This window comes from Garra rufa, chromosome 1 (genome assembly GCF_049309525.1).
Source record: "Garra rufa chromosome 1, GarRuf1.0, whole genome shotgun sequence".
Lineage (NCBI taxonomy): Eukaryota > Metazoa > Chordata > Actinopteri > Cypriniformes > Cyprinidae > Garra > Garra rufa.
Genome location: NC_133361.1, coordinates 87,036,126 through 87,062,450, shown reverse-complemented (window position 1 = coordinate 87,062,450; position 26,325 = coordinate 87,036,126). Strand labels below are relative to the sequence as shown.

The window sequence follows — 26,325 nt, the reverse complement described above, 5'->3', positions numbered from 1 at the left end:
AATTCTAGCAGTGGGTGATATGATCCACGTAAATGCGATGTTACTGCCACAAGATTTCCCATCCTTTTTTTCATGTTCCCATTATGAAAAGTAAAAAAAAATAGTAATAATAGTAAAGTGGTCCAAATGAGGACCCCCTGTAATGTGTAGCATTCAAGATATTGGGAGACTCAATAAGATCAAGGCAGGTTGATTTGTTTTTTTCATGGAGTAGTGGCTCCTTATGCTGATGTCGGTGAAGTCAAGTCGGCTGGGGGCGAAGCACAGCGGGTACAGCTCCTCGTTAGTATAGTGGACAGTATCTCCGCCTGTCACGCGGAAGACCGGGGTTCGATTCCCCGACGGGGAGACCCAGCTCTTTGCTGCTGCTGAACGACTCATCCAAAAGATTTTGGTGCTGACAGAGGTCACAGAAGGAGTTCTGCTTCAACGTCAGCCAGAGCCAAAACAAATGCGTTGGCCGGGAATCGAACCCGGGTCAACTGCTTGGAAGGCAGCTATGCTCACCACTATACCACCAACGCAAGTTCCCGACTCCAGCTTTTAGCCATCTCAAAAGAATGCTTGAAATGCACAAGTCACTGATAGGGCAAAAGGAGCTGAAGCCATCTTTGTTTGTATCCCGTCATGTACGAGAGAGTGCTGTCTTTCCATGCGGGCTAAAGAAATCTGGAGCTGCGACCCAGAAAGCGCAAAGGCCGCAAGTACAGAACGTGGTGAGGCGCGCTTCGTTCCACCGCCCATTGGCTGGTGGCCAGTTTTACTCTTGACACTCCAATACAGCTCTGTTGTGAGCAGAAAAGAATGCTGGAAGTACATAAGTCACTGACAGGGCCAAAGTAGCTGAAGCCCAAGGTTTGGATCCCATCATGTCATGAGAGTGCTGTCTTTCCATGCTGGCTGAAAAAAAATGTGAAGTTGCGACACAGGAAGCGCAAAGGCTGCAAACACGGTCCACGAGAAAGCACGCTTTGCTCCAATGCACTTTGGTGTGTGGTCAGATTTAGTCTGCTATTGAAACTGCAGTGCAGCTCTGCTGTGAGCAGAGCACCCAAAAATACAGGTCACTCGGAAAGGTTCCCCTCCACGGAAATCTTTAGTAAAAGGCGAAAGATTTATGCGTCTATGAAGAGAAACTCGAGTTGTGTGCCCATGCGCTTGAGCATGTGCGCTCCCTGTGGTAAACCACTATACTCACAAAGGGTAATCTAGGGTGCCGATAAGATTTTCATCTATTCCTCACTCCAAATGGGAGGAGTAAAAGTTAAAAAGTCTCTTCCATCATCCATTCTCGCCTGCCACACAGGAGGCCTGGCTCTGATTCCCGGGCAAATGCAGGAACAGAGTTCTTTTAAGTAAGGGGTGTGTGTTTGCATGTGTGTGGGATTCTTTAAAATGAGCCTTGAAGGCCAAGCCTGATTTGCTAGAAGGAGCTCCAAACTTTGCATATTGACCCAACCCCCCTTTACCTGGATTTGACGTGTAACAGTTACGCACCATTACTAAATCCAGGGCAATGTGAAGGCCGAAAGTCTCCCAGCCGAGCATTGGTGGTTCAGTGGTAGTATTCTCGCCTGCCACGCGGGAGACCCGGGTCCGATTCCCGGCCAATGTAGGAACGGAGTGCTTTTAATTAAGTTGTGTGTGTGCTTGCATGTGTGTAAGGTTCTTTAAAATGAAGCCTGATTTACTTGAAGGAGCTCCAACCTTTGCATACCGACCAACCCCCGTTCCCTGCCGAATCTTTTCAGAAACTCATTAGTCCGTCTATATTCGTCAAATGCCTATAAAACTTGTTCACTTTATCTATAGGTTGACGAAGTTTAGCAGTGGGCAATATACTCGTAAATGCGGTGTTAATTCCAAACGTTCTCCCTCCTTTCCGAGCATTGGTGGTTCAGTGGTAGAATTCTAGCAGTGGGCGATATGATCCACGTAAATGCGATGTTACTGCCACAAGATTTCCCATCCTTTTTTTCATGTTCCCATTATGAAAAGTAAAAAAAAATAGTAATAATAGTAAAGTGGTCCAAATGAGGACCCCCTGTAATGTGTAGCATTCAAGATATTGGGAGACTCAATAAGATCAAGGCAGGTTGATTTGTTTTTTTCATGGAGTAGTGGCTCCTTATGCTGATGTCGGTGAAGTCAAGTCGGCTGGGGGCGAAGCACAGCGGGTACAGCTCCTCGTTAGTATAGTGGACAGTATCTCCGCCTGTCACGCGGAAGACCGGGGTTCGATTCCCCGACGGGGAGACCCAGCTCTTTGCTGCTGCTGAACGACTCATCCAAAAGATTTTGGTGCTGACAGAGGTCACAGAAGGAGTTCTGCTTCAACGTCAGCCAGAGCCAAAACAAATGCGTTGGCCGGGAATCGAACCCGGGTCAACTGCTTGGAAGGCAGCTATGCTCACCACTATACCACCAACGCAAGTTCCCGACTCCTGCTTTTAGCCATCTGAAAAGAATGCTTGAAATGCACAAGTCACTGATAGGGCAAAAGGAGCTGAAGCCATCTTTGTTTGTATCCCGTCATGTACGAGAGAGTGCTGTCTTTCCATGCGGGCTAAAGAAATCTGGAGCTGCGACCCAGAAAGCGCAAAGGCCGCAAGTACAGAACGTGGTGAGGCGCGCTTCGTTCCACCGCCCATTGGCTGGTGGCCAGTTTTACTCTTGACACTCCAATACAGCTCTGTTGTGAGCAGAAAAGAATGCTGGAAGTACATAAGTCACTGACGGGGCCAAAGTAGCTGAAGCCCAAGGTTTGGATCCCATCATGTCATGAGAGTGCTGTCTTTCCATGCTGGCTGAAAAAAAATGTGAAGTTGCGACACAGGAAGCGCAAAGGCTGCAAACACGGTCCACGAGAAAGCACGCTTTGCTCCAATGCACTTTGGTGTGTGGTCAGATTTAGTCTGCTATTGAAACTGCAGTGCAGCTCTGCTGTGAGCAGAGCACCCAAAAATACAGGTCACTCGGAAAGGTTCCCCTCCACGGAAATCTTTAGTAAAAGGCGAAAGATTTATGCGTCTATGAAGAGAAACTCGAGTTGTGTGCCCATGCGCTTGAGCATGTGCGCTCCCTGTGGTAAACCACTATACCCACAAAGGGTAATCTAGGGTGCCGATAAGATTTTCATCTCTTCCTCACTCCAAATGGGAGGAGTAAAAGTTAAAAAGTCTCTTCCATCATCCATTCTCGCCTGCCACACAGGAGGCCTGGCTCTGATTCCCGGGCAAATGCAGGAACAGAGTTCTTTTAAGTAAGGGGTGTGTGTTTGCATGTGTGTGGGATTCTTTAAAATGAGCCTTGAAGGCCAAGCCTGATTTGCTAGAAGGAGCTCCAAACTTTGCATATTGACCCAACCCCCCTTTACCTGGATTTGACGTGTAACAGTTACGCACCATTACTAAATCCAGGGCAATGTGAAGGCCGAAAGTCTCCCAGCCGAGCATTGGTGGTTCAGTGGTAGAATTCTCGCCTGCCACGCGGGAGACCCGGGTCCGATTCCCGGCCAATGCAGGAACGGAGTGCTTTTAATTAAGTTGTGTGTGTGCTTGCATGTGTGTAAGGTTCTTTAAAATGAAGCCTGATTTACTTGAAGAAGCTCCAACCTTTGCATACCGACCAACCCCCGTTCCCTGCCGAATCTTTTCAGAAACTCATTAGTCCGTCTATATTCGTCAAATGCCTATAAAACTTGTTCACTTTATCTATAGGTTGACGAAGTTTAGCAGTGGGCAATATACTCGTAAATGCGGTGTTAATTCCAAACGTTCTCCCTCCTTTCCGAGCATTGGTGGTTCAGTGGTAGAATTCTAGCAGTGGGTGATATGATCCACGTAAATGCGATGTTACTGCCACAAGATTTCCCATCCTTTTTTTCATGTTCCCATTATGAAAAGTAAAAAAAAATAGTAATAATAGTAAAGTGGTCCAAATGAGGACCCCCTGTAATGTGTAGCATTCAAGATATTGGGAGACTCAATAAGATCAAGGCAGGTTGATTTGTTTTTTTCATGGAGTAGTGGCTCCTTATGCTGATGTCGGTGAAGTCAAGTCGGCTGGGGGCGAAGCACAGCGGGTACAGCTCCTCGTTAGTATAGTGGACAGTATCTCCGCCTGTCACGCGGAAGACCGGGGTTCGATTCCCCGACGGGGAGACCCAGCTCTATGCTGCTGCTGAACGACTCATCCAAAAGATTTTGGTGCTGACAGAGGTCACAGAAGGAGTTCTGCTTCAACGTCAGCCAGAGCCAAAACAAATGCGTTGGCCGGGAATCGAACCCGGGTCAACTGCTTGGAAGGCAGCTATGCTCACCACTATACCACCAACGCAAGTTCCCGACTCCAGCTTTTAGCCATCTGAAAAGAATGCTTGAAATGCACAAGTCACTGATAGGGCAAAAGGAGCTGAAGCCATCTTTGTTTGTATCCCGTCATGTACGAGAGAGTGCTGTCTTTCCATGCGGGCTAAAGAAATCTGGAGCTGCGACGCAGAAAGCGCAAAGGCCGCAAGTACAGAACGTGGTGAGGCGCGCTTCGTTCCACCGCCCATTGGCTGGTGGCCAGTTTTACTCTTGACACTCCAATACAGCTCTGTTGTGAGCAGAAAAGAATGCTGGAAGTACATAAGTCACTGACAGGGCCAAAGTAGCTGAAGCCCAAGGTTTGGATCCCATCATGTCATGAGAGTGCTGTCTTTCCATGCTGGCTGAAAAAAAATGTGAAGTTGCGACACAGGAAGCGCAAAGGCTGCAAACACGGTCCACGAGAATGCACGCTTTGCTCCAATGCACATTGGTGTGTGGTCAGATTTAGTCTGCTATTGAAACTGCAGTGCAGCTCTGCTGTGAGCAGAGCACCCAAAAATACAGGTCACTCGGAAAGGTTCCCCTCCACGGAAATCTTTAGTAAAAGGCGAAAGATTTATGCGTCTATGAAGAGAAACTCGAGTTGTGTGCCCATGCGCTTGAGCATGTGCGCTCCCTGTGGTAAACCACTATACTCACAAAGGGTAATCTAGGGTGCCGATAAGATTTTCGTCTCCCCCTCACTCCAAATGGGAGGAGTAAAAGTTAAAAAGTCTCTTCCATCATCCATTCTCGCCTGCCACACAGGAGGCCTGGCTCTGATTCCCGGGCAAATGCAGGAACAGAGTTCTTTTAAGTAAGGGGTGTGTGTTTGCATGTGTGTGGGATTCTTTAAAATGAGCCTTGAAGGCCAAGCCTGATTTGCTAGAAGGAGCTCCAAACTTTGCATATTGACCCAACCCCCCTTTACCTGGATTTGACATGTAACAGTTACGCACCATTACTAAATCCAGGGCAATGTGAAGGCCGAAGTTCTCCCAGCCGAGCATTGGTGGTTCAGTGGTAGAATTCTCGCCTGCCACGCGGGAGACCCGGGTCCGATTCCCGGCCAATGCAGGAACGGAGTGCTTTTAATTAAGTTGTGTGTGTGCTTGCATGTGTGTAAGGTTCTTTAAAATGAAGCCTGATTTACTTGAAGGAGCTCCAACCTTTGCATACCGACCAACCCCCGTTCCCTGCCGAATCTTTTCAGAAACTCATTAGTCCGTCTATATTCGTCAAATGCCTATAAAACTTGTTCACTTTATCTATAGGTTGACGAAGTTTAGCAGTGGGCAATATACTCGTAAATGCGGTGTTAATTCCAAACGTTCTCCCTCCTTTCCGAGCATTGGTGGTTCAGTGGTAGAATTCTAGCAGTGGGCGATATGATCCACGTAAATGCGATGTTACTGCCACATGATTTCCCATCCTTTTTTTCATGTTCCCATTATGAAAAGTAAAAAAAAATAGTAATAATAGTAAAGTGGTCCAAATGAGGACCCCCTGTAATGTGTAGCATTCAAGATATTGGGAGACTCAATAAGATCAAGGCAGGTTGATTTGTTTTTTTCATGGAGTAGTGGCTCCTTATGCTGATGTCGGTGAAGTCAAGTCGGCTGGGGGCGAAGCACAGCGGGTACAGCTCCTCGTTAGTATAGTGGACAGTATCTCCGCCTGTCACGCGGAAGACCGGGGTTCGATTCCCCGACGGGGAGACCCAGCTCTTTGCTGCTGCTGAACGACTCATCCAAAAGATTTTGGTGCTGACAGAGGTCACAGAAGGAGTTCTGCTTCAACGTCAGCCAGAGCCAAAACAAATGCGTTGGCCGGGAATCGAACCCGGGTCAACTGCTTGGAAGGCAGCTATGCTCACCACTATACCACCAACGCAAGTTCCCGACTCCAGCTTTTAGCCATCTCAAAAGAATGCTTGAAATGCACAAGTCACTGATAGGGCAAAAGGAGCTGAAGCCATCTTTGTTTGTATCCCGTCATGTACGAGAGAGTGCTGTCTTTCCATGCGGGCTAAAGAAATCTGGAGCTGCGACGCAGAAAGCGCAAAGGCCGCAAGTACAGAACGTGGTGAGGCGCGCTTCGTTCCACCGCCCATTGGCTGGTGGCCAGTTTTACTCTTGACACTCCAATACAGCTCTGTTGTGAGCAGAAAAGAATGCTGGAAGTACATAAGTCACTGACAGGGCCAAAGTAGCTGAAGCCCAAGGTTTGGATCCCATCATGTCATGAGAGTGCTGTCTTTCCATGCTGGCTGAAAAAAAATGTGAAGTTGCGACACAGGAAGCGCAAAGGCTGCAAACACGGTCCACGAGAATGCACGCTTTGCTCCAATGCACATTGGTGTGTGGTCAGATTTAGTCTGCTATTGAAACTGCAGTGCAGCTCTGCTGTGAGCAGAGCACCCAAAAATACAGGTCACTCGGAAAGGTTCCCCTCCACGGAAATCTTTAGTAAAAGGCGAAAGATTTATGCGTCTATGAAGAGAAACTCGAGTTGTGTGCCCGTGCGCTTGAGCATGTGCGCTCCCTGTGGTAAACCACTATACTCACAAAGGGTAATCTAGGGTGCCGATAAGATTTTCATCTCCCCCTCACTCCAAATGGGAGGAGTAAAAGTTAAAAAGTCTCTTCCATCATCCATTCTCGCCTGCCACACAGGAGGCCTGGCTCTGATTCCCGGGCAAATGCAGGAACAGAGTTCTTTTAAGTAAGGGGTGTGTGTTTGCATGTGTGTGGGATTCTTTAAAATGAGCCTTGAAGGCCAAGCCTGATTTGCTAGAAGGAGCTCCAAACTTTGCATATTGACCCAACCCCCCTTTACCTGGATTTGACGTGTAACAGTTACGCACCATTACTAAATCCAGGGCAATGTGAAGGCCGAAAGTCTCCCAGCCGAGCATTGGTGGTTCAGTGGTAGAATTCTCGCCTGCCACGCGGGAGACCCGGGTCCGATTCCCGGCCAATGCAGGAACGGAGTGCTTTTAATTAAGTTGTGTGTGTGCTTGCATGTGTGTAAGGTTCTTTAAAATGAAGCCTGATTTACTTGAAGGAGCTCCAACCTTTGCATACCGACCAACCCCCGTTCCCTGCCGAATCTTTTCAGAAACTCATTAGTCCGTCTATATTCGTCAAATGCCTATAAAACTTGTTCACTTTATCTATAGGTTGACGAAGTTTAGCAGTGGGCAATATACTCGTAAATGCGGTGTTAATTCCAAACGTTCTCCCTCCTTTCCGAGCATTGGTGGTTCAGTGGTAGAATTCTAGCAGTGGGCGATATGATCCACGTAAATGCGATGTTACTGCCACAAGATTTCCCATCCTTTTTTTCATGTTCCCATTATGAAAAGTAAAAAAAAATAGTAATAATAGTAAAGTGGTCCAAATGAGGACCCCCTGTAATGTGTAGCATTCAAGATATTGGGAGACTCAATAAGATCAAGGCAGGTTGATTTGTTTTTTTCATGGAGTAGTGGCTCCTTATGCTGATGTCGGTGAAGTCAAGTCGGCTGGGGGCGAAGCACAGCGGGTACAGCTCCTCGTTAGTATAGTGGACAGTATCTCCGCCTGTCACGCGGAAGACCGGGGTTCGATTCCCCGACGGGGAGACCCAGCTCTTTGCTGCTGCTGAACGACTCATCCAAAAGATTTTGGTGCTGACAGAGGTCACAGAAGGAGTTCTGCTTCAACGTCAGCCAGAGCCAAAACAAATGCGTTGGCCGGGAATCGAACCCGGGTCAACTGCTTGGAAGGCAGCTATGCTCACCACTATACCACCAACGCAAGTTCCCGACTCCAGCTTTTAGCCATCTCAAAAGAATGCTTGAAATGCACAAGTCACTGATAGGGCAAAAGGAGCTGAAGCCATCTTTGTTTGTATCCCGTCATGTACGAGAGAGTGCTGTCTTTCCATGCGGGCTAAAGAAATCTGGAGCTGCGACCCAGAAAGCGCAAAGGCCGCAAGTACAGAACGTGGTGAGGCGCGCTTCGTTCCACCGCCCATTGGCTGGTGGCCAGTTTTACTCTTGACACTCCAATACAGCTCTGTTGTGAGCAGAAAAGAATGCTGGAAGTACATAAGTCACTGACAGGGCCAAAGTAGCTGAAGCCCAAGGTTTGGATCCCATCATGTCATGAGAGTGCTGTCTTTCCATGCTGGCTGAAAAAAAATGTGAAGTTGCGACACAGGAAGCGCAAAGGCTGCAAACACGGTCCACGAGAAAGCACGCTTTGCTCCAATGCACTTTGGTGTGTGGTCAGATTTAGTCTGCTATTGAAACTGCAGTGCAGCTCTGCTGTGAGCAGAGCACCCAAAAATACAGGTCACTCGGAAAGGTTCCCCTCCACGGAAATCTTTAGTAAAAGGCGAAAGATTTATGCGTCTATGAAGAGAAACTCGAGTTGTGTGCCCATGCGCTTGAGCATGTGCGCTCCCTGTGGTAAACCACTATACTCACAAAGGGTAATCTAGGGTGCCGATAAGATTTTCATCTCTTCCTCACTCCAAATGGGAGGAGTAAAAGTTAAAAAGTCTCTTCCATCATCCATTCTCGCCTGCCACACAGGAGGCCTGGCTCTGATTCCCGGGCAAATGCAGGAACAGAGTTCTTTTAAGTAAGGGGTGTGTGTTTGCATGTGTGTGGGATTCTTTAAAATGAGCCTTGAAGGCCAAGCCTGATTTGCTAGAAGGAGCTCCAAACTTTGCATATTGACCCAACCCCCCTTTACCTGGATTTGACGTGTAACAGTTACGCACCATTACTAAATCCAGGGCAATGTGAAGGCCGAAAGTCTCCCAGCCGAGCATTGGTGGTTCAGTGGTAGTATTCTCGCCTGCCACGCGGGAGACCCGGGTCCGATTCCCGGCCAATGTAGGAACGGAGTGCTTTTAATTAAGTTGTGTGTGTGCTTGCATGTGTGTAAGGTTCTTTAAAATGAAGCCTGATTTACTTGAAGGAGCTCCAACCTTTGCATACCGACCAACCCCCGTTCCCTGCCGAATCTTTTCAGAAACTCATTAGTCCGTCTATATTCGTCAAATGCCTATAAAACTTGTTCACTTTATCTATAGGTTGACGAAGTTTAGCAGTGGGCAATATACTCGTAAATGCGGTGTTAATTCCAAACGTTCTCCCTCCTTTCCGAGCATTGGTGGTTCAGTGGTAGAATTCTAGCAGTGGGCGATATGATCCACGTAAATGCGATGTTACTGCCACAAGATTTCCCATCCTTTTTTTCATGTTCCCATTATGAAAAGTAAAAAAAAATAGTAATAATAGTAAAGTGGTCCAAATGAGGACCCCCTGTAATGTGTAGCATTCAAGATATTGGGAGACTCAATAAGATCAAGGCAGGTTGATTTGTTTTTTTCATGGAGTAGTGGCTCCTTATGCTGATGTCGGTGAAGTCAAGTCGGCTGGGGGCGAAGCACAGCGGGTACAGCTCCTCGTTAGTATAGTGGACAGTATCTCCGCCTGTCACGCGGAAGACCGGGGTTCGATTCCCCGACGGGGAGACCCAGCTCTTTGCTGCTGCTGAACGACTCATCCAAAAGATTTTGGTGCTGACAGAGGTCACAGAAGGAGTTCTGCTTCAACGTCAGCCAGAGCCAAAACAAATGCGTTGGCCGGGAATCGAACCCGGGTCAACTGCTTGGAAGGCAGCTATGCTCACCACTATACCACCAACGCAAGTTCCCGACTCCTGCTTTTAGCCATCTGAAAAGAATGCTTGAAATGCACAAGTCACTGATAGGGCAAAAGGAGCTGAAGCCATCTTTGTTTGTATCCCGTCATGTACGAGAGAGTGCTGTCTTTCCATGCGGGCTAAAGAAATCTGGAGCTGCGACCCAGAAAGCGCAAAGGCCGCAAGTACAGAACGTGGTGAGGCGCGCTTCGTTCCACCGCCCATTGGCTGGTGGCCAGTTTTACTCTTGACACTCCAATACAGCTCTGTTGTGAGCAGAAAAGAATGCTGGAAGTACATAAGTCACTGACAGGGCCAAAGTAGCTGAAGCCCAAGGTTTGGATCCCATCATGTCATGAGAGTGCTGTCTTTCCATGCTGGCTGAAAAAAAATGTGAAGTTGCGACACAGGAAGCGCAAAGGCTGCAAACACGGTCCACGAGAAAGCACGCTTTGCTCCAATGCACTTTGGTGTGTGGTCAGATTTAGTCTGCTATTGAAACTGCAGTGCAGCTCTGCTGTGAGCAGAGCACCCAAAAATACAGGTCACTCGGAAAGGTTCCCCTCCACGGAAATCTTTAGTAAAAGGCGAAAGATTTATGCGTCTATGAAGAGAAACTCGAGTTGTGTGCCCATGCGCTTGAGCATGTGCGCTCCCTGTGGTAAACCACTATACCCACAAAGGGTAATCTAGGGTGCCGATAAGATTTTCATCTCTTCCTCACTCCAAATGGGAGGAGTAAAAGTTAAAAAGTCTCTTCCATCATCCATTCTCGCCTGCCACACAGGAGGCCTGGCTCTGATTCCCGGGCAAATGCAGGAACAGAGTTCTTTTAAGTAAGGGGTGTGTGTTTGCATGTGTGTGGGATTCTTTAAAATGAGCCTTGAAGGCCAAGCCTGATTTGCTAGAAGGAGCTCCAAACTTTGCATATTGACCCAACCCCCCTTTACCTGGATTTGACGTGTAACAGTTACGCACCATTACTAAATCCAGGGCAATGTGAAGGCCGAAAGTCTCCCAGCCGAGCATTGGTGGTTCAGTGGTAGAATTCTCGCCTGCCACGCGGGAGACCCGGGTCCGATTCCCGGCCAATGCAGGAACGGAGTGCTTTTAATTAAGTTGTGTGTGTGCTTGCATGTGTGTAAGGTTCTTTAAAATGAAGCCTGATTTACTTGAAGAAGCTCCAACCTTTGCATACCGACCAACCCCCGTTCCCTGCCGAATCTTTTCAGAAACTCATTAGTCCGTCTATATTCGTCAAATGCCTATAAAACTTGTTCACTTTATCTATAGGTTGACGAAGTTTAGCAGTGGGCAATATACTCGTAAATGCGGTGTTAATTCCAAACGTTCTCCCTCCTTTCCGAGCATTGGTGGTTCAGTGGTAGAATTCTAGCAGTGGGTGATATGATCCACGTAAATGCGATGTTACTGCCACAAGATTTCCCATCCTTTTTTTCATGTTCCCATTATGAAAAGTAAAAAAAAATAGTAATAATAGTAAAGTGGTCCAAATGAGGACCCCCTGTAATGTGTAGCATTCAAGATATTGGGAGACTCAATAAGATCAAGGCAGGTTGATTTGTTTTTTTCATGGAGTAGTGGCTCCTTATGCTGATGTCGGTGAAGTCAAGTCGGCTGGGGGCGAAGCACAGCGGGTACAGCTCCTCGTTAGTATAGTGGACAGTATCTCCGCCTGTCACGCGGAAGACCGGGGTTCGATTCCCCGACGGGGAGACCCAGCTCTATGCTGCTGCTGAACGACTCATCCAAAAGATTTTGGTGCTGACAGAGGTCACAGAAGGAGTTCTGCTTCAACGTCAGCCAGAGCCAAAACAAATGCGTTGGCCGGGAATCGAACCCGGGTCAACTGCTTGGAAGGCAGCTATGCTCACCACTATACCACCAACGCAAGTTCCCAACTCCTGCTTTTAGCCATCTGAAAAGAATGCTTGAAATGCACAAGTCACTGATAGGGCAAAAGGAGCTGAAGCCATCTTTGTTTGTATCCCGTCATGTACGAGAGAGTGCTGTCTTTCCATGCGGGCTAAAGAAATCTGGAGCTGCGACCCAGAAAGCGCAAAGGCCGCAAGTACAGAACGTGGTGAGGCGCGCTTCGTTCCACCGCCCATTGGCTGGTGGCCAGTTTTACTCTTGACACTCCAATACAGCTCTGTTGTGAGCAGAAAAGAATGCTGGAAGTACATAAGTCACTGACAGGGCCAAAGTAGCTGAAGCCCAAGGTTTGGATCCCATCATGTCATGAGAGTGCTGTCTTTCCATGCTGGCTGAAAAAAAATGTGAAGTTGCGACACAGGAAGCGCAAAGGCTGCAAACACGGTCCACGAGAAAGCACGCTTTGCTCCAATGCACTTTGGTGTGTGGTCAGATTTAGTCTGCTATTGAAACTGCAGTGCAGCTCTGCTGTGAGCAGAGCACCCAAAAATACAGGTCACTCGGAAAGGTTCCCCTCCACGGAAATCTTTAGTAAAAGGCGAAAGATTTATGCGTCTATGAAGAGAAACTCGAGTTGTGTGCCCATGCGCTTGAGCATGTGCGCTCCCTGTGGTAAACCACTATACCCACAAAGGGTAATCTAGGGTGCCGATAAGATTTTCATCTCTTCCTCACTCCAAATGGGAGGAGTAAAAGTTAAAAAGTCTCTTCCATCATCCATTCTCGCCTGCCACACAGGAGGCCTGGCTCTGATTCCCGGGCAAATGCAGGAACAGAGTTCTTTTAAGTAAGGGGTGTGTGTTTGCATGTGTGTGGGATTCTTTAAAATGAGCCTTGAAGGCCAAGCCTGATTTGCTAGAAGGAGCTCCAAACTTTGCATATTGACCCAACCCCCCTTTACCTGGATTTGACGTGTAACAGTTACGCACCATTACTAAATCCAGGGCAATGTGAAGGCCGAAAGTCTCCCAGCCGAGCATTGGTGGTTCAGTGGTAGTATTCTCGCCTGCCACGCGGGAGACCCGGGTCCGATTCCCGGCCAATGCAGGAACGGAGTGCTTTTAATTAAGTTGTGTGTGTGCTTGCATGTGTGTAAGGTTCTTTAAAATGAAGCCTGATTTACTTGAAGGAGCTCCAACCTTTGCATACCGACCAACCCCCGTTCCCTGCCGAATCTTTTCAGAAACTCATTAGTCCGTCTATATTCGTCAAATGCCTATAAAACTTGTTCACTTTATCTATAGGTTGACGAAGTTTAGCAGTGGGCAATATACTCGTAAATGCGGTGTTAATTCCAAACGTTCTCCCTCCTTTCCGAGCATTGGTGGTTCAGTGGTAGAATTCTAGCAGTGGGCGATATGATCCACGTAAATGCGATGTTACTGCCACATGATTTCCCATCCTTTTTTTCATGTTCCCATTATGAAAAGTAAAAAAAATAGTAATAATAGTAAAGTGGTCCAAATGAGGACCCCCTGTAATGTGTAGCATTCAAGATATTGGGAGACTCAATAAGATCAAGGCAGGTTGATTTGTTTTTTTCATGGAGTAGTGGCTCCTTATGCTGATGTCGGTGAAGTCAAGTCGGCTGGGGGCGAAGCACAGCGGGTACAGCTCCTCGTTAGTATAGTGGACAGTATCTCCGCCTGTCACACGGAAGACCGGGGTTCGATTCCCCGACGGGGAGACCCAGCTCTTTGCTGCTGCTGAACGACTCATCCAAAAGATTTTGGTGCTGACAGAGGTCACAGAAGGAGTTCTGCTTCAACGTCAGCCAGAGCCAAAACAAATGCGTTGGCCGGGAATCGAACCCGGGTCAACTGCTTGGAAGGCAGCTATGCTCACCACTATACCACCAACGCAAGTTCCCGACTCCAGCTTTTAGCCATCTCAAAAGAATGCTTGAAATGCACAAGTCACTGATAGGGCAAAAGGAGCTGAAGCCATCTTTGTTTGTATCCCGTCATGTACGAGAGAGTGCTGTCTTTCCATGCGGGCTAAAGAAATCTGGAGCTGCGACGCAGAAAGCGCAAAGGCCGCAAGTACAGAACGTGGTGAGGCGCGCTTCGTTCCACCGCCCATTGGCTGGTGGCCAGTTTTACTCTTGACACTCCAATACAGCTCTGTTGTGAGCTGAAAAGAATGCTGGAAGTACATAAATCACTGACAGGGCCAAAGTAGCTGAAGCCCAAGGTTTGGATCCCATCATGTCATGAGAGTGCTGTCTTTCCATGCTGGCTGAAAAAAAATGTGAAGTTGCGACACAGGAAGCGCAAAGGCTGCAAACACGGTCCACGAGAAAGCACGCTTTGCTCCAATGCACATTGGTGTGTGGTCAGATTTAGTCTGCTATTGAAACTGCAGTGCAGCTTTGCTGTGAGCAGAGCACCCAAAAATACAGGTCACTCAGAAAGGTTCCCCTCCACGGAAATCTTTAGTAAAAGGCGAAAGATTTATGCGTCTATGAAGAGAAACTCGAGTTGTGTGCCCATGCGCTTGAGCATGTGCGCTCCCTGTGGTAAACCACTATACTCACAAAGGGTAATCTAGGGTGCCGATAAGATTTTCGTCTCCCCCTCACTCCAAATGGGAGGAGTAAAAGTTAAAAAGTCTCTTCCATCATCCATTCTCGCCTGCCACACAGGAGGCCTGGCTCTGATTCCCGGGCAAATGCAGGAACAGAGTTCTTTTAAGTAAGGGGTGTGTGTTTGCATGTGTGTGGGATTCTTTAAAATGAGCCTTGAAGGCCAAGCCTGATTTGCTAGAAGGAGCTCCAAACTTTGCATATTGACCCAACCCCCCTTTACCTGGATTTGACGTGTAGCAGTTACGCACCATTACTAAATCCAGGGCAATGTGAAGGCCGAAGTTCTCCCAGCCGAGCATTGGTGGTTCAGTGGTAGAATTCTCGCCTGCCATGCGGGAGACCAGAGTCCGATTCCCGGCCAATGTAGGAACGGAGTGCTTTTAATTAAGTTGTGTGTGTGCTTGCATGTGTGTAAGGTTCTTTAAAATGAAGCCTGATTTACTTGAAGGAGCTCCAACCTTTGCATACCGACCAACCCCCGTTCCCTGCCGAATCTTTTCAGAAACTCATTAGTCCGTCTATATTCGTCAAATGCCTATAAAACTTGTTCACTTTATCTATAGGTTGACGAAGTTTAGCAGTGGGCAATATACTCGTAAATGCGGTGTTAATTCCAAACGTTCTCCCTCCTTTCCGAGCATTGGTGGTTCAGTGGTAGAATTCTAGCAGTGGGCGATATGATCCACGTAAATGCGATGTTACTGCCACAAGATTTCCCATCCTTTTTTTCATGTTCCCATTATGAAAAGTAAAAAAAATATAGTAATAATAGTAAAGTGGTCCAAATGAGGACCCCCTGTAATGTGTAGCATTCAAGATATTGGGAGACTCAATAAGATCAAGGCAGGTTGATTTGTTTTTTTCATGGAGTAGTGGCTCCTTATGCTGATGTCGGTGAAGTCAAGTCGGCTGGGGGCGAAGCACAGCGGGTACAGCTCCTCGTTAGTATAGTGGACAGTATCTCCGCCTGTCACGCGGAAGACCGGGGTTCGATTCCCCGACGGGGAGACCCAGCTCTTTGCTGCTGCTGAACGACTCATCCAAAAGATTTTGGTGCTGACAGAGGTCACAGAAGGAGTTCTGCTTCAACGTCAGCCAGAGCCAAAACAAATGCGTTGGCCGGGAATCGAACCCGGGTCAACTGCTTAGAAGGCAGCTATGCTCACCACTATACCACCAACGCAAGTTCCCGACTCCTGCTTTTAGCCATCTGAAAAGAATGCTTGAAATGCACAAGTCACTGATAGGGCAAAAGGAGCTGAAGCCATCTTTGTTTGTATCCCGTCATGTACGAGAGAGTGCTGTCTTTCCATGCGGGCTAAAGAAATCTGGAGCTGCGACCCAGAAAGCGCAAAGGCCGCAAGTACAGAACGTGGTGAGGCGCGCTTCGTTCCACCGCCCATTGGCTGGTGGCCAGTTTTACTCTTGACACTCCAATACAGCTCTGTTGTGAGCAGAAAAGAATGCTGGAAGTACATAAGTCACTGACAGGGCCAAAGTAGCTGAAGCCCAAGGTTTGGATCCCATCATGTCATGAGAGTGCTGTCTTTCCATGCTGGCTGAAAAAAAATGTGAAGTTGCGACACAGGAAGCGCAAAGGCTGCAAACACGGTCCACGAGAAAGCACGCTTTGCTCCAATGCACTTTGGTGTGTGGTCAGATTTAGTCTGCTATTGAAACTGCAGTGCAGCTCTGCTGTGAGCAGAGCACCCAAAAATACAGGTCACTCGGAAAGGTTCCCCTCCACGGAAATCTTTAGTAAAAGGCGAAAGATTTATGCGTCTATGAAGAGAAACTCGAGTTGTGTGCCCATGCGCTTGAGCATGTGCGCTCCCTGTGGTAAACCACTATACCCACAAAGGGTAATCTAGGGTGCCGATAAGATTTTCATCTCTTCCTCACTCCAAATGGGAGGAGTAAAAGTTAAAAAGTCTCTTCCATCATCCATTCTCGCCTGCCACACAGGAGGCCTGGCTCTGATTCCCGGGCAAATGCAGGAACAGAGTTCTTTTAAGTAAGGGGTGTGTGTTTGCATGTGTGTGGGATTCTTTAAAATGAGCCTTGAAGGCCAAGCCTGATTTGCTAGAAGGAGCTCCAAACTTTGCATATTGACCCAACCCCCCTTTACCTGGATTTGACGTGTAACAGTTACGCACCATTACTAAATCCAGGGCAATGTGAAGGCCGAAAGTCTCCCAGCCGAGCATTGGTGGTTCAGTGGTAGTATTCTCGCCTGCCACGCGGGAGACCCGGGTCCGATTCCCGGCCAATGCAGGAACGGAGTGCTTTTAATTAAGTTGTGTGTGTGCTTGCATGTGTGTAAGGTTCTTTAAAATGAAGCCTGATTTACTTGAAGGAGCTCCAACCTTTGCATACCGACCAACCCCCGTTCCCTGCCGAATCTTTTCAGAAACTCATTAGTCCGTCTATATTTGTCAAATGCCTATAAAACTTGTTCACTTTATCTATAGGTTGACGAAGTTTAGCAGTGGGCAATATACTCGTAAATGCGGTGTTAATTCCAAACGTTCTCCCTCCTTTCCGAGCATTGGTGGTTCAGTGGTAGAATTCTAGCAGTGGGCGATATGATCCACGTAAATGCGATGTTACTGCCACATGATTTCCCATCCTTTTTTTCATGTTCCCATTATGAAAAGTAAAAAAAATAGTAATAATAGTAAAGTGGTCCAAATGAGGACCCCCTGTAATGTGTAGCATTCAAGATATTGGGAGACTCAATAAGATCAAGGCAGGTTGATTTGTTTTTTTCATGGAGTAGTGGCTCCTTATGCTGATGTCGGTGAAGTCAAGTCGGCTGGGGGCGAAGCACAGCGGGTACAGCTCCTCGTTAGTATAGTGGACAGTATCTCCGCCTGTCACACGGAAGACCGGGGTTCGATTCCCCGACGGGGAGACCCAGCTCTTTGCTGCTGCTGAACGACTCATCCAAAAGATTTTGGTGCTGACAGAGGTCACAGAAGGAGTTCTGCTTCAACGTCAGCCAGAGCCAAAACAAATGCGTTGGCCGGGAATCGAACCCGGGTCAACTGCTTGGAAGGCAGCTATGCTCACCACTATACCACCAACGCAAGTTCCCGACTCCAGCTTTTAGCCATCTCAAAAGAATGCTTGAAATGCACAAGTCACTGATAGGGCAAAAGGAGCTGAAGCCATCTTTGTTTGTATCCCGTCATGTACGAGAGAGTGCTGTCTTTCCATGCGGGCTAAAGAAATCTGGAGCTGCGACGCAGAAAGCGCAAAGGCCGCAAGTACAGAACGTGGTGAGGCGCGCTTCGTTCCACCGCCCATTGGCTGGTGGCCAGTTTTACTCTTGACACTCCAATACAGCTCTGTTGTGAGCTGAAAAGAATGCTGGAAGTACATAAATCACTGACAGGGCCAAAGTAGCTGAAGCCCAAGGTTTGGATCCCATCATGTCATGAGAGTGCTGTCTTTCCATGCTGGCTGAAAAAAAATGTGAAGTTGCGACACAGGAAGCGCAAAGGCTGCAAACACGGTCCACGAGAAAGCACGCTTTGCTCCAATGCACATTGGTGTGTGGTCAGATTTAGTCTGCTATTGAAACTGCAGTGCAGCTTTGCTGTGAGCAGAGCACCCAAAAATACAGGTCACTCAGAAAGGTTCCCCTCCACGGAAATCTTTAGTAAAAGGCGAAAGATTTATGCGTCTATGAAGAGAAACTCGAGTTGTGTGCCCATGCGCTTGAGCATGTGCGCTCCCTGTGGTAAACCACTATACTCACAAAGGGTAATCTAGGGTGCCGATAAGATTTTCGTCTCCCCCTCACTCCAAATGGGAGGAGTAAAAGTTAAAAAGTCTCTTCCATCATCCATTCTCGCCTGCCACACAGGAGGCCTGGCTCTGATTCCCGGGCAAATGCAGGAACAGAGTTCTTTTAAGTAAGGGGTGTGTGTTTGCATGTGTGTGGGATTCTTTAAAATGAGCCTTGAAGGCCAAGCCTGATTTGCTAGAAGGAGCTCCAAACTTTGCATATTGACCCAACCCCCCTTTACCTGGATTTGACGTGTAGCAGTTACGCACCATTACTAAATCCAGGGCAATGTGAAGGCCGAAGTTCTCCCAGCCGAGCATTGGTGGTTCAGTGGTAGAATTCTCGCCTGCCATGCGGGAGACCCGGGTCCGATTCCCGGCCAATGTAGGAACGGAGTGCTTTTAATTAAGTTGTGTGTGTGCTTGCATGTGTGTAAGGTTCTTTAAAATGAAGCCTGATTTACTTGAAGGAGCTCCAACCTTTGCATACCGACCAACCCCCGTTCCCTGCTGAATCTTTTCAGAAACTCATTAGTCCGTCTATATTCGTCAAATGCCTATAAAACTTGTTCACTTTATCTATAGGTTGACGAAGTTTAGCAGTGGGCAATATACTCGTAAATGCGGTGTTAATTCCAAACGTTCTCCCTCCTTTCCGAGCATTGGTGGTTCAGTGGTAGAATTCTAGCAGTGGGTGATATGATCCACGTAAATGCGATGTTACTGCCACAAGATTTCCCATCCTTTTTTTCATGTTCCCATTATGAAAAGTAAAAAAAAATAGTAATAATAGTAAAGTGGTCCAAATGAGGACCCCCTGTAATGTGTAGCATTCAAGATATTGGGAGACTCAATAAGATCAAGGCAGGTTGATTTGTTTTTTTCATGGAGTAGTGGCTCCTTATGCTGATGTCGGTGAAGTCAAGTCGGCTGGGGGCGAAGCACAGCGGGTACAGCTCCTCGTTAGTATAGTGGACAGTATCTCCGCCTGTCACGCGGAAGACCGGGGTTCGATTCCCCGACGGGGAGACCCAGCTCTATGCTGCTGCTGAACGACTCATCCAAAAGATTTTGGTGCTGACAGAGGTCACAGAAGGAGTTCTGCTTCAACGTCAGCCAGAGCCAAAACAAATGCGTTGGCCGGGAATCGAACCCGGGTCAACTGCTTGGAAGGCAGCTATGCTCACCACTATACCACCAACGCAAGTTCCCGACTCCAGCTTTTAGCCATCTGAAAAGAATGCTTGAAATGCACAAGTCACTGATAGGGCAAAAGGAGCTGAAGCCATCTTTGTTTGTATCCCGTCATGTACGAGAGAGTGCTGTCTTTCCATGCGGGCTAAAGAAATCTGGAGCTGCGACGCAGAAAGCGCAAAGGCCGCAAGTACAGAACGTGGTGAGGCGCGCTTCGTTCCACCGCCCATTGGCTGGTGGCCAGTTTTACTCTTGACACTCCAATACAGCTCTGTTGTGAGCAGAAAAGAATGCTGGAAGTACATAAGTCACTGACAGGGCCAAAGTAGCTGAAGCCCAAGGTTTGGATCCCATCATGTCATGAGAGTGCTGTCTTTCCATGCTGGCTGAAAAAAAATGTGAAGTTGCGACACAGGAAGCGCAAAGGCTGCAAACACGGTCCACGAGAATGCACGCTTTGCTCCAATGCACATTGGTGTGTGGTCAGATTTAGTCTGCTATTGAAACTGCAGTGCAGCTCTGCTGTGAGCAGAGCACCCAAAAATACAGGTCACTCGGAAAGGTTCCCCTCCACGGAAATCTTTAGTAAAAGGCGAAAGATTTATGCGTCTATGAAGAGAAACTCGAGTTGTGTGCCCATGCGCTTGAGCATGTGCGCTCCCTGTGGTAAACCACTATACTCACAAAGGGTAATCTAGGGTGCCGATAAGATTTTCGTCTCCCCCTCACTCCAAATGGGAGGAGTAAAAGTTAAAAAGTCTCTTCCATCATCCATTCTCGCCTGCCACACAGGAGGCCTGGCTCTGATTCCCGGGCAAATGCAGGAACAGAGTTCTTTTAAGTAAGGGGTGTGTGTTTGCATGTGTGTGGGATTCTTTAAAATGAGCCTTGAAGGCCAAGCCTGATTTGCTAGAAGGAGCTCCAAACTTTGCATATTGACCCAACCCCCCTTTACCTGGATTTGACATGTAACAGTTACGCACCATTACTAAATCCAGGGCAATGTGAAGGCCGAAGTTCTCCCAGCCGAGCATTGGTGGTTCAGTGGTAGAATTCTCGCCTGCCACGCGGGAGACCCGGGTCCGATTCCCGGCCAATGCAGGAACGGAGTGCTTTTAATTAAGTTGTGTGTGTGCTTGCATGTGTGTAAGGTTCTTTAAAATGAAGCCTGATTTACTTGAAGGAGCTCCAACCTTTGCATACCGACCAACCCCCGTTCCCTGCCGAATCTTTTCAGAAACTCATTAGTCCGTCTATATTCGTCAAATGCCTATAAAACTTGTTCACTTTATCTATAGGTTGACGAAGTTTAGCAGTGGGCAATATACTCGTAAATGCGGTGTTAATTCCAAACGTTCTCCCTCCTTTCCGAGCATTGGTGGTTCAGTGGTAGAATTCTAGCAGTGGGCGATATGATCCACGTAAATGCGATGTTACTGCCACATGATTTCCCATCCTTTTTTTCATGTTCCCATTATGAAAAGTAAAAAAAAATAGTAATAATAGTAAAGTGGTCCAAATGAGGACCCCCTGTAATGTGTAGCATTCAAGATATTGGGAGACTCAATAAGATCAAGGCAGGTTGATTTGTTTTTTTCATGGAGTAGTGGCTCCTTATGCTGATGTCGGTGAAGTCAAGTCGGCTGGGGGCGAAGCACAGCGGGTACAGCTCCTCGTTAGTATAGTGGACAGTATCTCCGCCTGTCACGCGGAAGACCGGGGTTCGATTCCCCGACGGGGAGACCCAGCTCTTTGCTGCTGCTGAACGACTCATCCAAAAGATTTTGGTGCTGACAGAGGTCACAGAAGGAGTTCTGCTTCAACGTCAGCCAGAGCCAAAACAAATGCGTTGGCCGGGAATCGAACCCGGGTCAACTGCTTGGAAGGCAGCTATGCTCACCACTATACCACCAACGCAAGTTCCCGACTCCAGCTTTTAGCCATCTCAAAAGAATGCTTGAAATGCACAAGTCACTGATAGGGCAAAAGGAGCTGAAGCCATCTTTGTTTGTATCCCGTCATGTACGAGAGAGTGCTGTCTTTCCATGCGGGCTAAAGAAATCTGGAGCTGCGACGCAGAAAGCGCAAAGGCCGCAAGTACAGAACGTGGTGAGGCGCGCTTCGTTCCACCGCCCATTGGCTGGTGGCCAGTTTTACTCTTGACACTCCAATACAGCTCTGTTGTGAGCAGAAAAGAATGCTGGAAGTACATAAGTCACTGACAGGGCCAAAGTAGCTGAAGCCCAAGGTTTGGATCCCATCATGTCATGAGAGTGCTGTCTTTCCATGCTGGCTGAAAAAAAATGTGAAGTTGCGACACAGGAAGCGCAAAGGCTGCAAACACGGTCCACGAGAATGCACGCTTTGCTCCAATGCACATTGGTGTGTGGTCAGATTTAGTCTGCTATTGAAACTGCAGTGCAGCTCTGCTGTGAGCAGAGCACCCAAAAATACAGGTCACTCGGAAAGGTTCCCCTCCACGGAAATCTTTAGTAAAAGGCGAAAGATTTATGCGTCTATGAAGAGAAACTCGAGTTGTGTGCCCGTGCGCTTGAGCATGTGCGCTCCCTGTGGTAAACCACTATACTCACAAAGGGTAATCTAGGGTGCCGATAAGATTTTCATCTCCCCCTCACTCCAAATGGGAGGAGTAAAAGTTAAAAAGTCTCTTCCATCATCCATTCTCGCCTGCCACACAGGAGGCCTGGCTCTGATTCCCGGGCAAATGCAGGAACAGAGTTCTTTTAAGTAAGGGGTGTGTGTTTGCATGTGTGTGGGATTCTTTAAAATGAGCCTTGAAGGCCAAGCCTGATTTGCTAGAAGGAGCTCCAAACTTTGCATATTGACCCAACCCCCCTTTACCTGGATTTGACGTGTAACAGTTACGCACCATTACTAAATCCAGGGCAATGTGAAGGCCGAAAGTCTCCCAGCCGAGCATTGGTGGTTCAGTGGTAGAATTCTCGCCTGCCACGCGGGAGACCCGGGTCCGATTCCCGGCCAATGCAGGAACGGAGTGCTTTTAATTAAGTTGTGTGTGTGCTTGCATGTGTGTAAGGTTCTTTAAAATGAAGCCTGATTTACTTGAAGGAGCTCCAACCTTTGCATACCGACCAACCCCCGTTCCCTGCCGAATCTTTTCAGAAACTCATTAGTCCGTCTATATTCGTCAAATGCCTATAAAACTTGTTCACTTTATCTATAGGTTGACGAAGTTTAGCAGTGGGCAATATACTCGTAAATGCGGTGTTAATTCCAAACGTTCTCCCTCCTTTCCGAGCATTGGTGGTTCAGTGGTAGAATTCTAGCAGTGGGCGATATGATCCACGTAAATGCGATGTTACTGCCACAAGATTTCCCATCCTTTTTTTCATGTTCCCATTATGAAAAGTAAAAAAAAATAGTAATAATAGTAAAGTGGTCCAAATGAGGACCCCCTGTAATGTGTAGCATTCAAGATATTGGGAGACTCAATAAGATCAAGGCAGGTTGATTTGTTTTTTTCATGGAGTAGTGGCTCCTTATGCTGATGTCGGTGAAGTCAAGTCGGCTGGGGGCGAAGCACAGCGGGTACAGCTCCTCGTTAGTATAGTGGACAGTATCTCCGCCTGTCACGCGGAAGACCGGGGTTCGATTCCCCGACGGGGAGACCCAGCTCTTTGCTGCTGCTGAACGACTCATCCAAAAGATTTTGGTGCTGACAGAGGTCACAGAAGGAGTTCTGCTTCAACGTCAGCCAGAGCCAAAACAAATGCGTTGGCCGGGAATCGAACCCGGGTCAACTGCTTGGAAGGCAGCTATGCTCACCACTATACCACCAACGCAAGTTCCCGACTCCAGCTTTTAGCCATCTCAAAAGAATGCTTGAAATGCACAAGTCACTGATAGGGCAAAAGGAGCTGAAGCCATCTTTGTTTGTATCCCGTCATGTACGAGAGAGTGCTGTCTTTCCATGCGGGCTAAAGAAATCTGGAGCTGCGACCCAGAAAGCGCAAAGGCCGCAAGTACAGAACGTGGTGAGGCGCGCTTCGTTCCACCGCCCATTGGCTGGTGGCCAGTTTTACTCTTGACACTCCAATACAGCTCTGTTGTGAGCAGAAAAGAATGCTGGAAGTACATAAGTCACTGACAGGGCCAAAGTAGCTGAAGCCCAAGGTTTGGATCCCATCATGTCATGAGAGTGCTGTCTTTCCATGCTGGCTGAAAAAAAATGTGAAGTTGCGACACAGGAAGCGCAAAGGCTGCAAACACGGTCCACGAGAAAGCACGCTTTGCTCCAATGCACTTTGGTGTGTGGTCAGATTTAGTCTGCTATTGAAACTGCAGTGCAGCTCTGCTGTGAGCAGAGCACCCAAAAATACAGGTCACTCAGAAAGGTTCCCCTCCACGGAAATCTTTAGTAAAAGGCGAAAGATTTATGCGTCTATGAAGAGAAACTCGAGTTGTGTGCCCATGCGCTTGAGCATGTGCGCTCCCTGTGGTAAACCACTATACTCACAAAGGGTAATCTAGGGTGCCGATAAGATTTTCGTCTCCCCCTCACTCCAAATGGGAGGAGTAAAAGTTAAAAAGTCTCTTCCATCATCCATTCTCGCCTGCCACACAGGAGGCCTGGCTCTGATTCCCGGGCAAATGCAGGAACAGAGTTCTTTTAAGTAAGGGGTGTGTGTTTGCATGTGTGTGGGATTCTTTAAAATGAGCCTTGAAGGCCAAGCCTGATTTGCTAGAAGGAGCTCCAAACTTTGCATATTGACCCAACCCCCCTTTACCTGGATTTGACGTGTAGCAGTTACGCACCATTACTAAATCCAGGGCAATGTGAAGGCCGAAGTTCTCCCAGCCGAGCATTGGTGGTTCAGTGGTAGAATTCTCGCCTGCCATGCGGGAGACCAGAGTCCGATTCCCGGCCAATGTAGGAACGGAGTGCTTTTAATTAAGTTGTGTGTGTGCTTGCATGTGTGTAAGGTTCTTTAAAATGAAGCCTGATTTACTTGAAGGAGCTCCAACCTTTGCATACCGACCAACCCCCGTTCCCTGCCGAATCTTTTCAGAAACTCATTAGTCCGTCTATATTCGTCAAATGCCTATAAAACTTGTTCACTTTATCTATAGGTTGACGAAGTTTAGCAGTGGGCAATATACTCGTAAATGCGGTGTTAATTCCAAACGTTCTCCCTCCTTTCCGAGCATTGGTGGTTCAGTGGTAGAATTCTAGCAGTGGGCGATATGATCCACGTAAATGCGATGTTACTGCCACAAGATTTCCCATCCTTTTTTTCATGTTCCCATTATGAAAAGTAAAAAAAAATAGTAATAATAGTAAAGTGGTCCAAATGAGGACCCCCTGTAATGTGTAGCATTCAAGATATTGGGAGACTCAATAAGATCAAGGCAGGTTGATTTGTTTTTTTCATGGAGTAGTGGCTCCTTATGCTGATGTCGGTGAAGTCAAGTCGGCTGGGGGCGAAGCACAGCGGGTACAGCTCCTCGTTAGTATAGTGGACAGTATCTCCGCCTGTCACGCGGAAGACCGGGGTTCGATTCCCCGACGGGGAGACCCAGCTCTTTGCTGCTGCTGAACGACTCATCCAAAAGATTTTGGTGCTGACAGAGGTCACAGAAGGAGTTCTGCTTCAACGTCAGCCAGAGCCAAAACAAATGCGTTGGCCGGGAATCGAACCCGGGTCAACTGCTTGGAAGGCAGCTATGCTCACCACTATACCACCAACGCAAGTTCCCGACTCCTGCTTTTAGCCATCTGAAAAGAATGCTTGAAATGCACAAGTCACTGATAGGGCAAAAGGAGCTGAAGCCATCTTTGTTTGTATCCCGTCATGTACGAGAGAGTGCTGTCTTTCCATGCGGGCTAAAGAAATCTGGAGCTGCGACCCAGAAAGCGCAAAGGCCGCAAGTACAGAACGTGGTGAGGCGCGCTTCGTTCCACCGCCCATTGGCTGGTGGCCAGTTTTACTCTTGACACTCCAATACAGCTCTGTTGTGAGCAGAAAAGAATGCTGGAAGTACATAAGTCACTGACAGGGCCAAAGTAGCTGAAGCCCAAGGTTTGGATCCCATCATGTCATGAGAGTGCTGTCTTTCCATGCTGGCTGAAAAAAAATGTGAAGTTGCGACACAGGAAGCGCAAAGGCTGCAAACACGGTCCACGAGAAAGCACGCTTTGCTCCAATGCACTTTGGTGTGTGGTCAGATTTAGTCTGCTATTGAAACTGCAGTGCAGCTCTGCTGTGAGCAGAGCACCCAAAAATACAGGTCACTCGGAAAGGTTCCCCTCCACGGAAATCTTTAGTAAAAGGCGAAAGATTTATGCGTCTATGAAGAGAAACTCGAGTTGTGTGCCCATGCGCTTGAGCATGTGCGCTCCCTGTGGTAAACCACTATACCCACAAAGGGTAATCTAGGGTGCCGATAAGATTTTCATCTCTTCCTCACTCCAAATGGGAGGAGTAAAAGTTAAAAAGTCTCTTCCATCATCCATTCTCGCCTGCCACACAGGAGGCCTGGCTCTGATTCCCGGGCAAATGCAGGAACAGAGTTCTTTTAAGTAAGGGGTGTGTGTTTGCATGTGTGTGGGATTCTTTAAAATGAGCCTTGAAGGCCAAGCCTGATTTGCTAGAAGGAGCTCCAAACTTTGCATATTGACCCAACCCCCCTTTACCTGGATTTGACGTGTAACAGTTACGCACCATTACTAAATCCAGGGCAATGTGAAGGCCGAAAGTCT

The 26,325-nt window shown here is 47.8% G+C and overlaps 46 non-coding genes across 46 annotated transcripts; 18 read left to right on the top strand and 28 right to left on the bottom strand.

Moving 5' to 3' along the window:
• Positions 1 to 277: 277 nt before the first annotated feature.
• On the top strand, positions 278 to 349 carry trnad-guc (transfer RNA aspartic acid (anticodon GUC)). The gene has a single exon. It is a non-coding gene; the product is annotated as a tRNA-Asp (tRNA).
• A 103-nt stretch (positions 350 to 452) lies between these two features.
• Positions 453 to 524, bottom strand: trnag-ucc (transfer RNA glycine (anticodon UCC)). Its single transcript has one exon. It is a non-coding gene; the product is annotated as a tRNA-Gly (tRNA).
• A 505-nt stretch (positions 525 to 1,029) lies between these two features.
• LOC141287675 (U5 spliceosomal RNA) lies at positions 1,030 to 1,145 on the bottom strand. The gene has a single exon (XR_012339513.1). It is a non-coding gene; the product is annotated as a U5 spliceosomal RNA (small nuclear RNA).
• A 1,039-nt stretch (positions 1,146 to 2,184) lies between these two features.
• Positions 2,185 to 2,256, top strand: trnad-guc (transfer RNA aspartic acid (anticodon GUC)). The gene has a single exon. It is a non-coding gene; the product is annotated as a tRNA-Asp (tRNA).
• A 103-nt stretch (positions 2,257 to 2,359) lies between these two features.
• Positions 2,360 to 2,431, bottom strand: trnag-ucc (transfer RNA glycine (anticodon UCC)). The gene has a single exon. It is a non-coding gene; the product is annotated as a tRNA-Gly (tRNA).
• Positions 2,432 to 2,936: 505 nt separating this feature from the next.
• LOC141287669 (U5 spliceosomal RNA) lies at positions 2,937 to 3,052 on the bottom strand. The gene has a single exon (XR_012339512.1). It is a non-coding gene; the product is annotated as a U5 spliceosomal RNA (small nuclear RNA).
• A 399-nt stretch (positions 3,053 to 3,451) lies between these two features.
• On the top strand, positions 3,452 to 3,522 carry trnag-gcc (transfer RNA glycine (anticodon GCC)). The gene has a single exon. It is a non-coding gene; the product is annotated as a tRNA-Gly (tRNA).
• A 569-nt stretch (positions 3,523 to 4,091) lies between these two features.
• Positions 4,092 to 4,163, top strand: trnad-guc (transfer RNA aspartic acid (anticodon GUC)). Its single transcript has one exon. It is a non-coding gene; the product is annotated as a tRNA-Asp (tRNA).
• Positions 4,164 to 4,266: 103 nt separating this feature from the next.
• trnag-ucc (transfer RNA glycine (anticodon UCC)) lies at positions 4,267 to 4,338 on the bottom strand. Its single transcript has one exon. It is a non-coding gene; the product is annotated as a tRNA-Gly (tRNA).
• Positions 4,339 to 4,843: 505 nt separating this feature from the next.
• LOC141287661 (U5 spliceosomal RNA) lies at positions 4,844 to 4,959 on the bottom strand. The gene has a single exon (XR_012339511.1). It is a non-coding gene; the product is annotated as a U5 spliceosomal RNA (small nuclear RNA).
• A 399-nt stretch (positions 4,960 to 5,358) lies between these two features.
• On the top strand, positions 5,359 to 5,429 carry trnag-gcc (transfer RNA glycine (anticodon GCC)). The gene has a single exon. It is a non-coding gene; the product is annotated as a tRNA-Gly (tRNA).
• Positions 5,430 to 5,998: 569 nt separating this feature from the next.
• On the top strand, positions 5,999 to 6,070 carry trnad-guc (transfer RNA aspartic acid (anticodon GUC)). Its single transcript has one exon. It is a non-coding gene; the product is annotated as a tRNA-Asp (tRNA).
• Positions 6,071 to 6,173: 103 nt separating this feature from the next.
• Positions 6,174 to 6,245, bottom strand: trnag-ucc (transfer RNA glycine (anticodon UCC)). The gene has a single exon. It is a non-coding gene; the product is annotated as a tRNA-Gly (tRNA).
• Positions 6,246 to 6,750: 505 nt separating this feature from the next.
• LOC141287655 (U5 spliceosomal RNA) lies at positions 6,751 to 6,866 on the bottom strand. Its single transcript, XR_012339510.1, has one exon. It is a non-coding gene; the product is annotated as a U5 spliceosomal RNA (small nuclear RNA).
• A 399-nt stretch (positions 6,867 to 7,265) lies between these two features.
• Positions 7,266 to 7,336, top strand: trnag-gcc (transfer RNA glycine (anticodon GCC)). The gene has a single exon. It is a non-coding gene; the product is annotated as a tRNA-Gly (tRNA).
• Positions 7,337 to 7,905: 569 nt separating this feature from the next.
• trnad-guc (transfer RNA aspartic acid (anticodon GUC)) lies at positions 7,906 to 7,977 on the top strand. The gene has a single exon. It is a non-coding gene; the product is annotated as a tRNA-Asp (tRNA).
• A 103-nt stretch (positions 7,978 to 8,080) lies between these two features.
• Positions 8,081 to 8,152, bottom strand: trnag-ucc (transfer RNA glycine (anticodon UCC)). Its single transcript has one exon. It is a non-coding gene; the product is annotated as a tRNA-Gly (tRNA).
• Positions 8,153 to 8,657: 505 nt separating this feature from the next.
• LOC141287647 (U5 spliceosomal RNA) lies at positions 8,658 to 8,773 on the bottom strand. The gene has a single exon (XR_012339509.1). It is a non-coding gene; the product is annotated as a U5 spliceosomal RNA (small nuclear RNA).
• Positions 8,774 to 9,812: 1,039 nt separating this feature from the next.
• Positions 9,813 to 9,884, top strand: trnad-guc (transfer RNA aspartic acid (anticodon GUC)). Its single transcript has one exon. It is a non-coding gene; the product is annotated as a tRNA-Asp (tRNA).
• Positions 9,885 to 9,987: 103 nt separating this feature from the next.
• On the bottom strand, positions 9,988 to 10,059 carry trnag-ucc (transfer RNA glycine (anticodon UCC)). Its single transcript has one exon. It is a non-coding gene; the product is annotated as a tRNA-Gly (tRNA).
• A 505-nt stretch (positions 10,060 to 10,564) lies between these two features.
• LOC141287633 (U5 spliceosomal RNA) lies at positions 10,565 to 10,680 on the bottom strand. Its single transcript, XR_012339507.1, has one exon. It is a non-coding gene; the product is annotated as a U5 spliceosomal RNA (small nuclear RNA).
• A 399-nt stretch (positions 10,681 to 11,079) lies between these two features.
• trnag-gcc (transfer RNA glycine (anticodon GCC)) lies at positions 11,080 to 11,150 on the top strand. The gene has a single exon. It is a non-coding gene; the product is annotated as a tRNA-Gly (tRNA).
• Positions 11,151 to 11,719: 569 nt separating this feature from the next.
• On the top strand, positions 11,720 to 11,791 carry trnad-guc (transfer RNA aspartic acid (anticodon GUC)). Its single transcript has one exon. It is a non-coding gene; the product is annotated as a tRNA-Asp (tRNA).
• A 103-nt stretch (positions 11,792 to 11,894) lies between these two features.
• Positions 11,895 to 11,966, bottom strand: trnag-ucc (transfer RNA glycine (anticodon UCC)). Its single transcript has one exon. It is a non-coding gene; the product is annotated as a tRNA-Gly (tRNA).
• Positions 11,967 to 12,471: 505 nt separating this feature from the next.
• On the bottom strand, positions 12,472 to 12,587 carry LOC141287627 (U5 spliceosomal RNA). Its single transcript, XR_012339505.1, has one exon. It is a non-coding gene; the product is annotated as a U5 spliceosomal RNA (small nuclear RNA).
• A 1,213-nt stretch (positions 12,588 to 13,800) lies between these two features.
• On the bottom strand, positions 13,801 to 13,872 carry trnag-ucc (transfer RNA glycine (anticodon UCC)). Its single transcript has one exon. It is a non-coding gene; the product is annotated as a tRNA-Gly (tRNA).
• A 505-nt stretch (positions 13,873 to 14,377) lies between these two features.
• Positions 14,378 to 14,493, bottom strand: LOC141288696 (U5 spliceosomal RNA). The gene has a single exon (XR_012339722.1). It is a non-coding gene; the product is annotated as a U5 spliceosomal RNA (small nuclear RNA).
• Positions 14,494 to 15,533: 1,040 nt separating this feature from the next.
• trnad-guc (transfer RNA aspartic acid (anticodon GUC)) lies at positions 15,534 to 15,605 on the top strand. Its single transcript has one exon. It is a non-coding gene; the product is annotated as a tRNA-Asp (tRNA).
• A 103-nt stretch (positions 15,606 to 15,708) lies between these two features.
• Positions 15,709 to 15,780, bottom strand: trnar-ucu (transfer RNA arginine (anticodon UCU)). Its single transcript has one exon. It is a non-coding gene; the product is annotated as a tRNA-Arg (tRNA).
• A 505-nt stretch (positions 15,781 to 16,285) lies between these two features.
• LOC141287619 (U5 spliceosomal RNA) lies at positions 16,286 to 16,401 on the bottom strand. The gene has a single exon (XR_012339504.1). It is a non-coding gene; the product is annotated as a U5 spliceosomal RNA (small nuclear RNA).
• A 1,213-nt stretch (positions 16,402 to 17,614) lies between these two features.
• Positions 17,615 to 17,686, bottom strand: trnag-ucc (transfer RNA glycine (anticodon UCC)). The gene has a single exon. It is a non-coding gene; the product is annotated as a tRNA-Gly (tRNA).
• Positions 17,687 to 18,191: 505 nt separating this feature from the next.
• On the bottom strand, positions 18,192 to 18,307 carry LOC141288688 (U5 spliceosomal RNA). The gene has a single exon (XR_012339721.1). It is a non-coding gene; the product is annotated as a U5 spliceosomal RNA (small nuclear RNA).
• A 1,039-nt stretch (positions 18,308 to 19,346) lies between these two features.
• trnad-guc (transfer RNA aspartic acid (anticodon GUC)) lies at positions 19,347 to 19,418 on the top strand. Its single transcript has one exon. It is a non-coding gene; the product is annotated as a tRNA-Asp (tRNA).
• Positions 19,419 to 19,521: 103 nt separating this feature from the next.
• Positions 19,522 to 19,593, bottom strand: trnag-ucc (transfer RNA glycine (anticodon UCC)). Its single transcript has one exon. It is a non-coding gene; the product is annotated as a tRNA-Gly (tRNA).
• Positions 19,594 to 20,098: 505 nt separating this feature from the next.
• Positions 20,099 to 20,214, bottom strand: LOC141287612 (U5 spliceosomal RNA). The gene has a single exon (XR_012339501.1). It is a non-coding gene; the product is annotated as a U5 spliceosomal RNA (small nuclear RNA).
• A 399-nt stretch (positions 20,215 to 20,613) lies between these two features.
• Positions 20,614 to 20,684, top strand: trnag-gcc (transfer RNA glycine (anticodon GCC)). Its single transcript has one exon. It is a non-coding gene; the product is annotated as a tRNA-Gly (tRNA).
• Positions 20,685 to 21,253: 569 nt separating this feature from the next.
• On the top strand, positions 21,254 to 21,325 carry trnad-guc (transfer RNA aspartic acid (anticodon GUC)). The gene has a single exon. It is a non-coding gene; the product is annotated as a tRNA-Asp (tRNA).
• Positions 21,326 to 21,428: 103 nt separating this feature from the next.
• On the bottom strand, positions 21,429 to 21,500 carry trnag-ucc (transfer RNA glycine (anticodon UCC)). The gene has a single exon. It is a non-coding gene; the product is annotated as a tRNA-Gly (tRNA).
• A 505-nt stretch (positions 21,501 to 22,005) lies between these two features.
• Positions 22,006 to 22,121, bottom strand: LOC141287605 (U5 spliceosomal RNA). The gene has a single exon (XR_012339500.1). It is a non-coding gene; the product is annotated as a U5 spliceosomal RNA (small nuclear RNA).
• Positions 22,122 to 22,520: 399 nt separating this feature from the next.
• On the top strand, positions 22,521 to 22,591 carry trnag-gcc (transfer RNA glycine (anticodon GCC)). The gene has a single exon. It is a non-coding gene; the product is annotated as a tRNA-Gly (tRNA).
• Positions 22,592 to 23,160: 569 nt separating this feature from the next.
• trnad-guc (transfer RNA aspartic acid (anticodon GUC)) lies at positions 23,161 to 23,232 on the top strand. Its single transcript has one exon. It is a non-coding gene; the product is annotated as a tRNA-Asp (tRNA).
• A 103-nt stretch (positions 23,233 to 23,335) lies between these two features.
• On the bottom strand, positions 23,336 to 23,407 carry trnag-ucc (transfer RNA glycine (anticodon UCC)). Its single transcript has one exon. It is a non-coding gene; the product is annotated as a tRNA-Gly (tRNA).
• Positions 23,408 to 23,912: 505 nt separating this feature from the next.
• Positions 23,913 to 24,028, bottom strand: LOC141286874 (U5 spliceosomal RNA). Its single transcript, XR_012339367.1, has one exon. It is a non-coding gene; the product is annotated as a U5 spliceosomal RNA (small nuclear RNA).
• A 1,039-nt stretch (positions 24,029 to 25,067) lies between these two features.
• Positions 25,068 to 25,139, top strand: trnad-guc (transfer RNA aspartic acid (anticodon GUC)). Its single transcript has one exon. It is a non-coding gene; the product is annotated as a tRNA-Asp (tRNA).
• Positions 25,140 to 25,242: 103 nt separating this feature from the next.
• trnag-ucc (transfer RNA glycine (anticodon UCC)) lies at positions 25,243 to 25,314 on the bottom strand. The gene has a single exon. It is a non-coding gene; the product is annotated as a tRNA-Gly (tRNA).
• A 505-nt stretch (positions 25,315 to 25,819) lies between these two features.
• On the bottom strand, positions 25,820 to 25,935 carry LOC141287597 (U5 spliceosomal RNA). The gene has a single exon (XR_012339499.1). It is a non-coding gene; the product is annotated as a U5 spliceosomal RNA (small nuclear RNA).
• Between the last annotated feature and the right edge of the window lie 390 nt (positions 25,936 to 26,325).